The following is a 12,519-nucleotide window of genomic DNA, read 5'->3' on the forward strand; positions in this document are numbered from 1 at the left end:
CACACACACACACACACACACCACACACCACATACACACACGCGCGCACACACACACACACACACGCGCGCGCACACACACGCTCACTCCCTACAACACCGCAATCATCGGCACGCATCACTCGAAGCTACCTGTCGGAGATGTGTGACACGAGGGGGAGGGGAAAGGGGGGTGGAGACCACATTACGGCACTTGTACCCCATCTCCATCCCAACCCCTGACGCCCTAGGGTACATTCCGGTCTGGTCGTCACATCATAAGAGACCGACCTAGGCCACGGAGTCCCTGCCCCCCCCTGCCCCCCCTGCCCCCTGCTCCTTCCCTCCTCCGCCCCTAGCGCTTCCCACGACTTTTATCGCTATCGCCCCGACCGTGTTCCCGCCGGCCGAGGAGTGTCCCCGAACGGCCCTTCAAAAGAGGGACATTTTGGGGGCGTTTATATGCCCTTATTTTTTCAGATGCTATTTTTAGAGCCGATCGCTTTATAAAGCATCGACTATTCCATAAATATTTTTTTATCAAATGGAAATCCTGATCCTGTAGATTCCAGCAGAAATCCAAATGATAATCTATTGTTTTATTTGAGAGATTTCGTTTTTTTTTTTTTTAATATCCAATGCGTAAAACATAAATAAGGATTTTTAGAGCATGTGTGAGAAAGTTTATAGATAAATGACAATGACCAGACATAAAAAATAGTTTCGCTGCTATCCCTAGGCTATTTAAGCCAATATATATTTACACACACACACACACACACACACACACACACACACACACACACACACACACACACACACACACACACACAGTGCATCTCAACCCGCCCGGATTCATCCCTCGCCCCCCTCCCCCTGCCAACCCCCGAAGAGTGTTCGCAATCACCGCCAGGCCCCACCGCTCGCGACGGACGGCCGCTGGGTGACGCTGTAACACATTCTCCACCTTTCGAATGCAGAGCCTTGCATCCCATCCAGCTCCTCGTGGACGTGAAGGCAGCGGTGGTGAGGAGTCAGATGGGACATCTTCGCCCACATTATCCCTGTCTCGCTGTATGTGTGTGTACGTATGTGTGTGTTATACATACATATATGCATACATACCTATATAAATGTGTGTGTGTGTGTGTGTGTGTGTGTGTGTGTGTGTGTGTGTGTGTGTGTGTGTGTGTGTGTGTGTGTGTGTGTGTGTGTGTGTGTGTGTGTGTGTGTGTGTGACTATGGACTTGTCTATTTTTCGGCTTTCCTCTCTCTTCTCTTTCTCTTCTCTTCCTCCCTTAGCCTCTCGACCTTCCAGCAATTTGAAGAAATGTCATCAAGTGACATCTGACTCCATTCAGAAGGAATGCGCTTAATGCGATGAAAGCCCTGTTTGTACGTTGCTTCAACGGAATAACAAGTTCAAGCCAAAAGAGTAGCACAAAAACGCTGAAGAGGCTTAAAAAAGTTGTAGTAATGGTAGTATGGTTTACATTGGTCGTAATTGTGATAATATAATTGTCCGAAAGACGTGTTTTAAGCGAAGAAGATCAAAAACAATTGCAACAAGTGGGTTTGTGAGACTGAAATTAATCCACGTTGTCAGAGAGTACTGCCCCACCTTGCAGCGAAAGGCGTCATGATAAGTGTCAGTGGGGTAATCGACAGGCAGGACAATTATCATTTCCTCTTGGCGCATCGTGAGCGAGCTGCTTAGCATATGCTTCTTGCAGGTGGGGTAACCATGGCGGGGTCTCGGACTTCGTGTGGGAGGAAAAGTTGCGCCAGAAACCTTGTTGACTAATTTGCACGGCCGACCAGAGAGCGACCGCGTTCACCATCAAGGCGAGGACGTCCGCGAGCTGGCAGCGGTGTCCCTCACGATCCCCCTCTCTCGCAGTTGCTCGAGTCGCCCCATGCTCTCGCCGAACCTCTCTGTGCACAATCCCCTTTCGTGTTTCATGATCACGAGAATATCAAGATGCCAACGAGGTAATGCCCAATGAAATCTGTTATACAGCCAAGCAACTCCAAGCATAATAAACAGGAGGAGTCTGGATCTCCCGCGCTCGCACACACTAACGCACGAACTGCATGCTGCGAGCGCTCAGAAATACACTCCCGCAGCAGTGCATTCCAACCTCACCTGTGGGCCTCCACGAAAGGAAATTCTCCAGCATTAATAGCAAGTTCCCACAGTCCGGTTCCATGGATAGGATCAGAAAGTCTGCAGGGATAGCACTACGGCAGCGTAAATGGCAGTCGGTTGAACAAAGAAATTGTGTTGCAGTGTTGCTAGATGCCACCACCACCACGCTGGGGGTGTCCTGGCCGGCCCACGCGCTCCGCTATTGACTCATCGTCATTCCCTCGCCACTAAAACTCTCTCTTCCACTCGCCATACACTCCACGACCCGAAAATAAACACGCACACCATACACCGGGTGCTCCCAGTCTTCAGACCAAACTCTCTGGTTATCTGATAAACAGGTTGAGAAAACCGCGTCCGGCTCGGTGCTCCAAGGTAAATAAATAAGCTTGTTTGTTGCCTTAAGTCAGCCTCTGTGCACACTACAGGATGTGGACAAGTGGTCGGTGAGGGATGGCCACAACCTGATATGTCTCAAGTCTTTCGCCTCCCGTTGTTTACGCCGGCGGCTGATGCACACCGACGCGAGGCTGAATGGGCCTCCTGCATCAAGAAGGGTGATGAAAAACAGTGATGGTAGCAGCAACAAGGGGGTAATAATATTTATTCTATAAAAATGACGATGACAATAACACAATCACAAAAGCATTGGTATCAACTGCAGCAACAATGACAAAAACAACCATAATAATATCAATACTAATGATTAGTAATAACCACCATCACAATAACAACAATATTAGCTAAAAGATATTCATTCAGGAAACGTGAAGAAAAGCTGAAAAAGAATAATGAAAGGAAAAGAAAGAAAAAATAAAAATGACTCGCATATGCATAAAACAAAAAGGAAAAATCAACGAAAGGGAATGAAGGAAGTAAATAAAAAGATGGGAGGAACCAGCAACAGGAATCGAAAATGTCAAGCATGGAGATCAATCACAGTTCAGATCGTCACTGACAGACAGACATCAATCACTGCCACGGGATCGGGGTGGCGCCCCCAAGAGAAGCGAGCGGGTCATAACAGCAACAATAATACAAAGACCCAACAACCACTGGCTCAAGAGGGAGTGTTTCTTGCCAGCCCCGCCCACAACCCCGCCCACTCAGCCACTGCGACGTTCTTCGAGCCCGGGCGACACTATGCAGGGTCTAGGCCTAGAGAAAGAGGGAGGGAGGGAGGTGGGTGGCAGTTAGTAGGGCAGGGAGAGGTATGGAGCTGGTGGGTGTGTGGGAGGGTGTAAACAAATATCTATCTATTTATCTATCTATCTATCTATCTATTTATCTATATATATAGATAGATAGATAGATAGATAGAGAGAGAGAGAGAGAGAGCGAGAGAGGAAAGGAAGGCAAAGAAGTCCATCATATTCATCCCAAGATTCCCAAGATAACAGATCCACCGAAAAATGTACCGAACTCGTCGCATATAGAAACAATGAAGCAAGTTTAAATCATGACAAATGGAACAATTCACAGTGAAGCAACAAGACAGTGTAAATGTTCAGCACCTGGAGCGTATTGCCTCAGATTAGATTATTCTGTACTTGATTCATTCAATTACAAGCGTTAGACCCAATGCATACGACAGAACTACCAGGCACCGACTACTGCTAACCGTTCAACTGATCCTGGCATATTACCGGTCATTCAGTATAACTGCGGACCGACCAGGCACCAGAAATCACTACTCTTCCCATTCACTTGAAACCTTCTTCTAACCCTAATACACACTCGCCCTCCTGCCCCCACTACTTTTATGAACCCCAGTACGATGATTCTGCTGCTGTCACCCCTCACCCTTTCTCACTCTCCTTGGAGAACCCACCTCCTCCTTCTCCACCTCTACCTCCTCCTCTACCTACACCACCACCAACACCACCACCTCTTCTTCTTCTTCTCCTTCTTCTTCTTCTTCTTCTTCTTCTTCTTCTTCTTCTTCTTCTTCTTCTTCTTCTTCTTCTTCTTCTTCTTCTTCTTCTTCTTCTTCTTGTTCCTCCTCCTCCTTCTTCTTCTTCTCCTCTCCTCCTCCTCCTCCTCCTCCTCCTCCTCCTCCTCCTCCTCCTCCTCCTCCTCCTCCTCCTCCTCCTCTTCTTCTTCTTCTTCTCTTTCTCCTCTTCTTAATCTTTCTCTTTTCCTTCTTCGTCTTCTCCTTCCTCCTCCTTCTCCTTCCCGCTCCCCTGACCCTTTCCACTGCTGGCAACACTGTGGATGCCGCACCTTTGCCAACAACACAAACTGCCGCAGCAACATCACTTCGAGAGAGAATTCTGGCCCGCGCAGTCAGGTATTCCGTCCCCTTCCCCCCTCCCCTCACCCGCCACCACGCTGTCTGCCCGGCCTCCCCCCAACCTCCTGAACCCCATCCTCCGTCGGCAGCACTCCCCCGCCCTCCGCTCACACCCCGCCACCACGCTGTCTGTTGCGACCTCCACCCCACCTCCCAACCTCTGCAACCCCACCCTGCATCTACGTCCCCACCGCCGCGATGCATTATCCCAACCTCCATCTATCCCTTTCCCCTCCTAAGAAATACACTAACCCTCCTCCCTCAGCGCCTTTCCCTAGCTACGGTTTGTTTGTAAGGTTATCAGCAAGGTAATCCTACCTGGCACTGCTGCGAACACCAAAACTGTTGCATTTCTGAAATCCTTCCTCCGCACGTCCTGTTCCGCCGCCCCGTCCTTCTTCAGAGGAGCACCGCCATCACCCAAAACTACCGCCGTCCTCGCCCCCCTAATCAACTCCAACGCTCACACGCCATTATCCCCAACGATTGCATCATCTCCTCCATCATCTCCCTCAATCGCCATTCCTTACAAGCTCCAGTATCCTCTCCCCCTAGCCCTTCGACTCCACTTTCCCGGCCTTCCTTCCCCGCAACGACTGCCACAAACGCCATCCTGACCATAACAATCACCATCATTTTCAGTTACCACCACCTACTTTACTCAAAACCTCCTAACCCCCTCTTCCCCTCACCCCCACCTTCTCTCCCTTTCCCTTCCCTTCCCTTCCCTTCCCCTCCCTTCACTTCACTTCACTTCACTTCACTTCACTTCACTTCACTTCACTTCCCTTCCCTTCCCTTCCCTTCCCTCTTCTCCACTCCGCTCTCCATCAGTCCCCACTATCCAGGTACGTCCCCTTCTCGCTTCGACTGACCCGACGCAAGGACGCAAGGATCTACAACTTACCTTACGCTGCCCCTACAAATAATAACAACAGTAATAGCTTTCAGTCTCGCGACATGCAACTGCCGTCTTGCCCTCCATGGAGAGACCCCCCTCGCTGGTTCCCCGACAAAAAAACGACGCTCACTGCACCGACCTAAGGCTGGACGCAAACTATCTGACGTTTAAAAGAGGGTATGTAATGTGGGATAGAGATGAGGAGGGAGAGCGCGGAGAGCCGGTGGCGAGCCAAGTACAGTCCTCCCCCCTTCCCTCCCCAGCGCATTTGGGAAGGGGAGAGGAGGCAGAGGCAAGAAGGGCAATCGTGCAATGCAGCCAGAGAGAAACACGTCAAAAATATGCTAGAAATAGTTTGCACCTTGGACACTGCGAGTGGGTGATGTGTACTGATTCGGATGACGATTTCTTTGCTATTTGTTTGGGTTTTATCAATGCCGAAATTTTAGACTCAAGGTCAGTTCTTCCATTATTTTGCCATCAGACAACCGCCATGCGATCATCTCAGCTGCGGATAGCTTCAAAGTAAGTTTAAAGACTAGCTTTTTATGTTGGTCATAAATTTTAATCATATGCAAAGCTGTATTTTAATTTGGTTCCAGTACATATAAGTTATAATCCTGGAGTGCACTTCATCCTGTTTTAAGGATGCTGTAGATAATAGGAAGGTACTCATATGTCAAAAGAAGTGGAGTTGAAAGTATGAAGTCTCACACACACACACGCACAAGTATGTATACATGAATCTATGTATTTGTGTATGCATAAGCACAGGAGTTCCCTGTTGCTTTTAAAAACATACCTTCACAATAAATGTCAAAATCAAGTCGCCCGTTTTAAAATGGCAAAACTCTTCACATTCTCCTGTCCTTGGTCAAATACATGTGGTGCTCGGCGTAAATAACAACACATCAGCAGTTCATATTCATTCAATTAGTAAGATAAACCAACAAGTGATAAAGACTACTGCAAGAACGGCTGGAAGAAGTGTTGCCATCTAGTCCTTGCCTCCACCCACGTCACTCTAACGGGGTTGTTTAACTCTAACCTCCCCAAACAAAGTTTCTGCCAATCGTCCAAAATAACCTTATAATATTGGTTATTCTGCGCATACGATATTTTACGAAAACGGAGCTACAGAGTTATTCTAAACCTATTGATCTTACGAAACCTACTTCAGAACAATTGTTCACGTACAGTACATATCACACGTCTAACGCGGTGGGTACTCGACGCTCTCGAGGTGCCAAATGCAGAATTTTGCCGCTAATATTTTTCGAACCTGATTCCAAAACATCTGATCGAACAGTTACTAATCTACCGCTGATTTTTTATTTTCTTTTAATACGTATGTTAATAAATAATGCAATTGCTTTCACGTTTCCATGGCTGATGTATGGCTGTACGGCAAACTCCCAAAAATCCATTGTCATTGCACTCACGTTGATTAAACTGCTCACATTCCTTGATAAAGGAAAATATTAAACAAATGAATAGCTACTGGCAGGCGCACATACCTAGATCCCCAAACCAAGAATAAAGAGGAGCATGTTGCAGATTCATAACTATGCCTGACCAATATGCACTGGTTGTTGTTGACCAATGGTCTGGGTTGTCTTATATCGATGTCAAGGAGTAACTAGCAGAAAATGGTCGGCCACTAGTCATATTTGCAACATTATGAAACATTTGAGATTAGTATTACCTGAAATCTCACACACACACACACACACACACACACACACACACACACACACACACACACACACACACACACACACACACACACACACATACACACATATATATGTATATACAATTTTTTTTTTTTTTTTTTTTGCTTACATTTACACCTGGTTATGGCTTCCGAGCAAAGGTCGAGTGTCAGAGATGGTTCACAGTGCTTTTAGTTACAAATGTGCGTAATTGTGGATACTCCAGAACAGTCCTGAAAATACTGCATATATGATGATATATATATATGTGTGTGTGTGTGTGTGTGTGTGTGTGTGTGTGTGTGTGTGTGTGTGTGTGTGTGTGTGTGTGTGTGTGTGTGTGCTTACATATATATATATATATATATATATATATAAACATAAATATAAATATATATGAATATATATATACACACATGCATAAATATATATATATATATAAATAAATAAATACATATATATGGGTGTGTGTGTGTGAGTGTGTGTGTGTGTGTGTGTGTGTGTGTGTGTGTGTGTGTGTGTGTGTGTGTGTGTGTGTGTGTGTGTGTGTGTGTGTGTGTGTGTGTATGTCTATTTGTGTGTGCGCGTATATATGTGTGTATGTATGTATATTTGTGTGTAAGTACATACATATATGCATATGTTCACAAACACAACATCTTTAACTAGATCACATTTAAAAACATTGCATATAAGGGAGTGTTTTAGGGTTCATTAGCACTGTGGCTCAGCAGTGGGCGTGAGTCAGCACTTACTAGCACACACACAGACACACACACACAAACACACACACACACACACACACACACACACACACACACACACACACACACACACACACACACACACACACACACACACACACCACTAAGAGGGAAGTGACGGCATCGGGTGGGGGTGGATAGGGAGGGGAGAGAATAGGGGAAGAAAGGAAAGGGGAGGGGGAAGGGGCGGGGACGAGGACGAGTCTCGGTCGTGTTTGCTGAAGCCAAGTCTCCGTGTAGCCTACGCCTACGGCTTCCCACTACGCTTCTCGGGCATCCTCATCGCTAGGCGGAGACAGCAACGATGAAGAGATATAGAGAGGGAAGAGATTGAGGGAAGGAGAGGGAAGGAAAGGGAGAGAGGGAAGAAGTGGGAGAGAGGGAGGGAGGGAGGGAGGGAGGGAGGGAGGGAGGGAGGGAGGGAGGGAGGGAGGGAGGGAGGGAGGGAGGGAGGGAGGGAGGGACGGAGGGAGGGAGGGGGAGAGAGAAAGAGAGAGAAAGAGAGATAGTTAGATAGATAGATAGATAGAGAGAGAGTGAGAGAGAGAGAGAGAGAGAGAGAGAGAGAGAGAGAGAGGAAGGGTGTGTTGGAGAGAGAAGGAGGGTTGGCAGATTCTCATATCATTAAAAGCACTAACGTGACCTTCCTGCATCCGTGACCTGCTAAAGTCATTCAACCACGGCCTTCCAAAGTTATAACCTTCCAGTATCATGCAATCGTGATCTTCCAAGTGTCCTGCACCACAGCTGTCCGTGACCTGTCAAGTGACTTTATAGGCAGCCGTCCTTTCTGCGGCGTCCGCGCAACAGAGGCCGCAGAAAATAGCGACTGCAGACACAGCAGCGACAGGTACGGCAACCACAAGGCAAAGCGGCCTCTAAGCGCGTCCGCTCAAGCAACTTTGCATTTAACTTTTTGCTTATTGGCGCTGTTGGGGCGTGACCTTGACGCAGCTGCGACCTTGAAGCACCAGGCGAGCACCTGTCGCTCCTGCCTTCAGCTCCTGACGTTCACATTTGCATTTGTCACTGTCTCTCTTCCACCTGACCTTTGGCCCTCGGTTACTTTGTCGATTCAGGAAAATGACTCTAAAACGGTCAGTCCACCAATGTCCATGACGGCTTGTGGTTTATGCTTTTGTACTCAAGCCTCTTGTCAAACTTCCAAGATTCTTCCCAATATCATATTCCCATTATTGTTGGGCGACAGCAATGCTCCACCAACATCACTTCTTTAGTATACAATATCTCAGCAAAACATGATTCAACGGGCTTATGGCATAAGCAACATGTTCTCACAAGAATAGTCTGCAAGAAAATGCGCCCCAAGTTACATGTTCATGCCCATGCAGTCCTTTCGTTCAACAAACGTGCTCCATCCGTGTTTCAGCTAGTTTGTGCGAGTGCGCTCCTAGCAAAACGCCCCCTCACACTCGGAGAGGTTCGGATATAATAGAGCTCAGGTTCGCCTCAGGCTAGTACAGTACTGTGTGTGTGCTGTGCGTGTACATACATGTATGTGTGTATATCTTTGCGTCTACGCGTGTGCGGATTCTTGCGTCTGCGTCTGGGTTTATAATACGTTTGCCCGTTTATGCACATAAAACAGATATTATCATAAATGCTTTATCTCCGAAAACGAAAATCCTGCGCATGCATGCAGACGTGCGCGCACGTTCTGACAATTATTTAACCAATTACTGAAGAATGACGCTTGCATTCTGATAACACCTACGTACTAGTATGACCGCCTTTGTTTGCCGTTTGGATTAAGACAACACAAGAACAATTAATACATTTCTTAATGTTCTTTGAGAGGAATGAACAACTAAGCAATGGTCACCTGCGATGACTCTCACTGTAATATCAAAATGTATAAATAAACAACTTCACATTAACATTATTATCATAGATACTATCTATAACTTGGAAAAGTTTATATGACGGGAATTGCCGATAACAAAAAAAAAAAAATGCCAACAACAAAGAATAACAAGCACACACGCACGCATTCGCACGCTACACACACACACACACACACACACACACACACACACACACACACACACACACACACACACACACACACACACACACACATACATATTTCTGCAGCCACCACAACCTCCGCTCTCTCACCCCGTCAACCCCGCATTCCTACTTAAATACCCTGGGTAATACTGTGTTAATCTACTGTGTACATACGAACTATTCTTGACGTCGTAGCGATTTGCATTACAAACTCGATAGACTTACAAATATGTATACATGTCCTCACGCACACACATACACACGTAGGCATAAAAAAAAATTAAATGTGATCCATGAGAGCCATTATGCCAGACCGCATGACCAGCAAACTTCACCATAACAAGGCCGACCAGCCGACCTCAGGACAATGTGGCCAACTCCCACACGCCACCTGGAAGCGCCTGTCATTTTTGTTGGAACTTCAAACACCCGCGTTGGTTTTATGGCACGAACCGCAACGGCAGGCAACCCTTTACAAAGTAAAAAACAGCCCTATAACCTTTGTTGATGATTCATTGAACACTATAAATATATACACACACTTCGACAAAGCAGATACATTATCCACCTGTGCGTCTGGTAACGATTACTACCTGCGAAGAAGTTGGTAACACTGAATAAACCAGCGAACGTAAAATAGTGGCAACACCGCCCTGTACTCAACATAAGATCCTTGCTGATATATTCACAACTGTTCCTTTGTAACAGTGGCAAAAACATCTCTTAATGGGTGCACTTTTTTCCTTTACAAGTGTGCCTTGGCTCCTCCCAATACGCGCGCTTCATGTCATATCTCAAAATGCTAAACCTTGTCCACAATAGCGGGGTCAGACACATTACGATCGGCCCGGCGCGTAGACCAGTCGGGCTGAGCAGAAAGGTTCATACACACGTGTCCTTGGAAGCTCATTCCGGACCTCCATTATGTGCAGAACATAAAACCTTCACAATGAACTGTTCCAAACATCAGAATACCGCGACACCACATCAACATCACCCTATCGCCGAAAAGCCTCCTGACATTCACATTTCCCGTGCTAGTAATATCACACCTTGATGTACATACACACGCCACTGCAACACTCACCTACAAGAGCAGCGTTGGCCGTGAAAGGTTGAATGGGAAATATGGGACATATATAAATCCGAGAGAGGGCGATGGAAGCGCGACCCACACACTATGACGACGGACACAGTAATGAGAGAGAAGGTGGTGGTGGCGGACTGTGGGAGGGCGGGAAGGGGAGGGAGAACGGGGGAGGTGCGTGGAGATGGGCATGCTGCGCCGGCCGTGTGAGTGTGTATGTGTGTATATGAGTGTGTTGCCTTCGCGGGGAACCCTTCGTAGACTACAACCTCTTACACCCTTCGCTGATGGAGTGAGTTGTGTAATGCAGTTGCTGGAATTCGCTCACATAACGCTCCACGGTTTCTTGGGCCTTTTGTTCTGTGTTGCAGCGCGCTAGGAGAGCTACAAGCCGTCTAGGTTACCCTTGCTTTCCCTTTTTCTTTCGTCCTTTTGTTTAGAGTATTTTTTCGTATTTGCATTCAGCAAATACTTTATGCATCCCAGTTACTCCCAGGACCACAGTGAGTGCATAATTAGCAGTGATACTTTTATCATTCCTAAGGCGATCGCCAAAACACAAAATTAGTATTCATAATGAAGCACATCACCCCGTGTGTCTTACAACCTTCTCGTTTCGTGTGCAACCGACACGCCTCACTCATCGGAATACAAAATGGACTGGCAAGGAATAAAGATAAAAATAACATATATTCCGCAGATCGTTTTATTTCGATGGATACACACATTCTTCCACGGAAAATACCTGTTCCTCGGGTGTCAACTGGGGAAGGGTATGTGCACTGATCCGTGGCAACTTTGAGCCCTTCGATAATCAGGGAAACCAAGCTATGCATCTTTTTTTCTCTCTCTCTCGACTGCATTGCTCTAGGATTACACAAGTGTTGCCATATATCTATCTTGTTAATATTCAGGTATATCAAAGGTTACTTGCGTCTGTGCGTCGATGGATCATGAGAGGATGGTGGACACTCAGAGGAATTTTGATGTAGTACTGGCCTGGTTAGCAAACTTTACATGAAGCGAAAAGGCCAGAATTACAGGCCAAAATATCGCATCCTGTATGCTAATGCCAGGGCGAAATCACATTTCGGAATATAAACAGTCGTATATTTTTAAAAGCCCGTAAAAAAGACCATTTTATGTTTGACTATAATAAACCACTTGGTAACATGCAATATCGGTCTTCCTCGTATGATATAAGTGTCTACCACACACACACATTAAATATCAAATACGATTAAGCACCACATACACATTTTCAGCATTGCAGAGACAACCGTCTGAATTCATCCCCAAGCTCGTAAATGGTTAATATGTGAATACAGTGTACACCGCTAACCACAGGACTGGAAGTTGCTTGACCCTGACATTCCTTGTGACGTCAGAGACATCAAGAATACGTCGGTTAAACCCAGACAAGACCTACTCTATTTTCTTATTTCACGATATGATGTCTCGCAGACTTCACAACATGTAGTTAATGCCGTTAATTACCTGCGGCTAAAGTCACGGAAGGTCGGTTTTAATAAAGATTTTCGCATATCAAGCGTGCCCTATAGTCGTTTTTATGTCTCCGCCAACATGCACCTACACTAACA

At 46.4% G+C, this 12,519-nt stretch overlaps 1 protein-coding gene across 1 annotated transcript in view; it reads right to left on the bottom strand.

Moving 5' to 3' along the window:
• The window catches only part of LOC125033242 (protein capicua homolog), a 111,593-nt gene extending 100,609 nt beyond the window's left edge, over positions 1 to 10,984 (bottom strand). The window contains exon 1 of the mRNA XM_047624625.1: positions 10,923 to 10,984. The gene's annotated coding sequence lies outside the window, so the exon portion shown is untranslated. The remainder of the gene's footprint in view (positions 1 to 10,922) is intronic.
• Between the last annotated feature and the right edge of the window lie 1,535 nt (positions 10,985 to 12,519).

The sequence above is a fragment of the Penaeus chinensis genome, chromosome 16 (genome assembly GCF_019202785.1).
Source record: "Penaeus chinensis breed Huanghai No. 1 chromosome 16, ASM1920278v2, whole genome shotgun sequence".
Classification (NCBI taxonomy): Eukaryota; Metazoa; Arthropoda; class Malacostraca; order Decapoda; family Penaeidae; genus Penaeus; species Penaeus chinensis.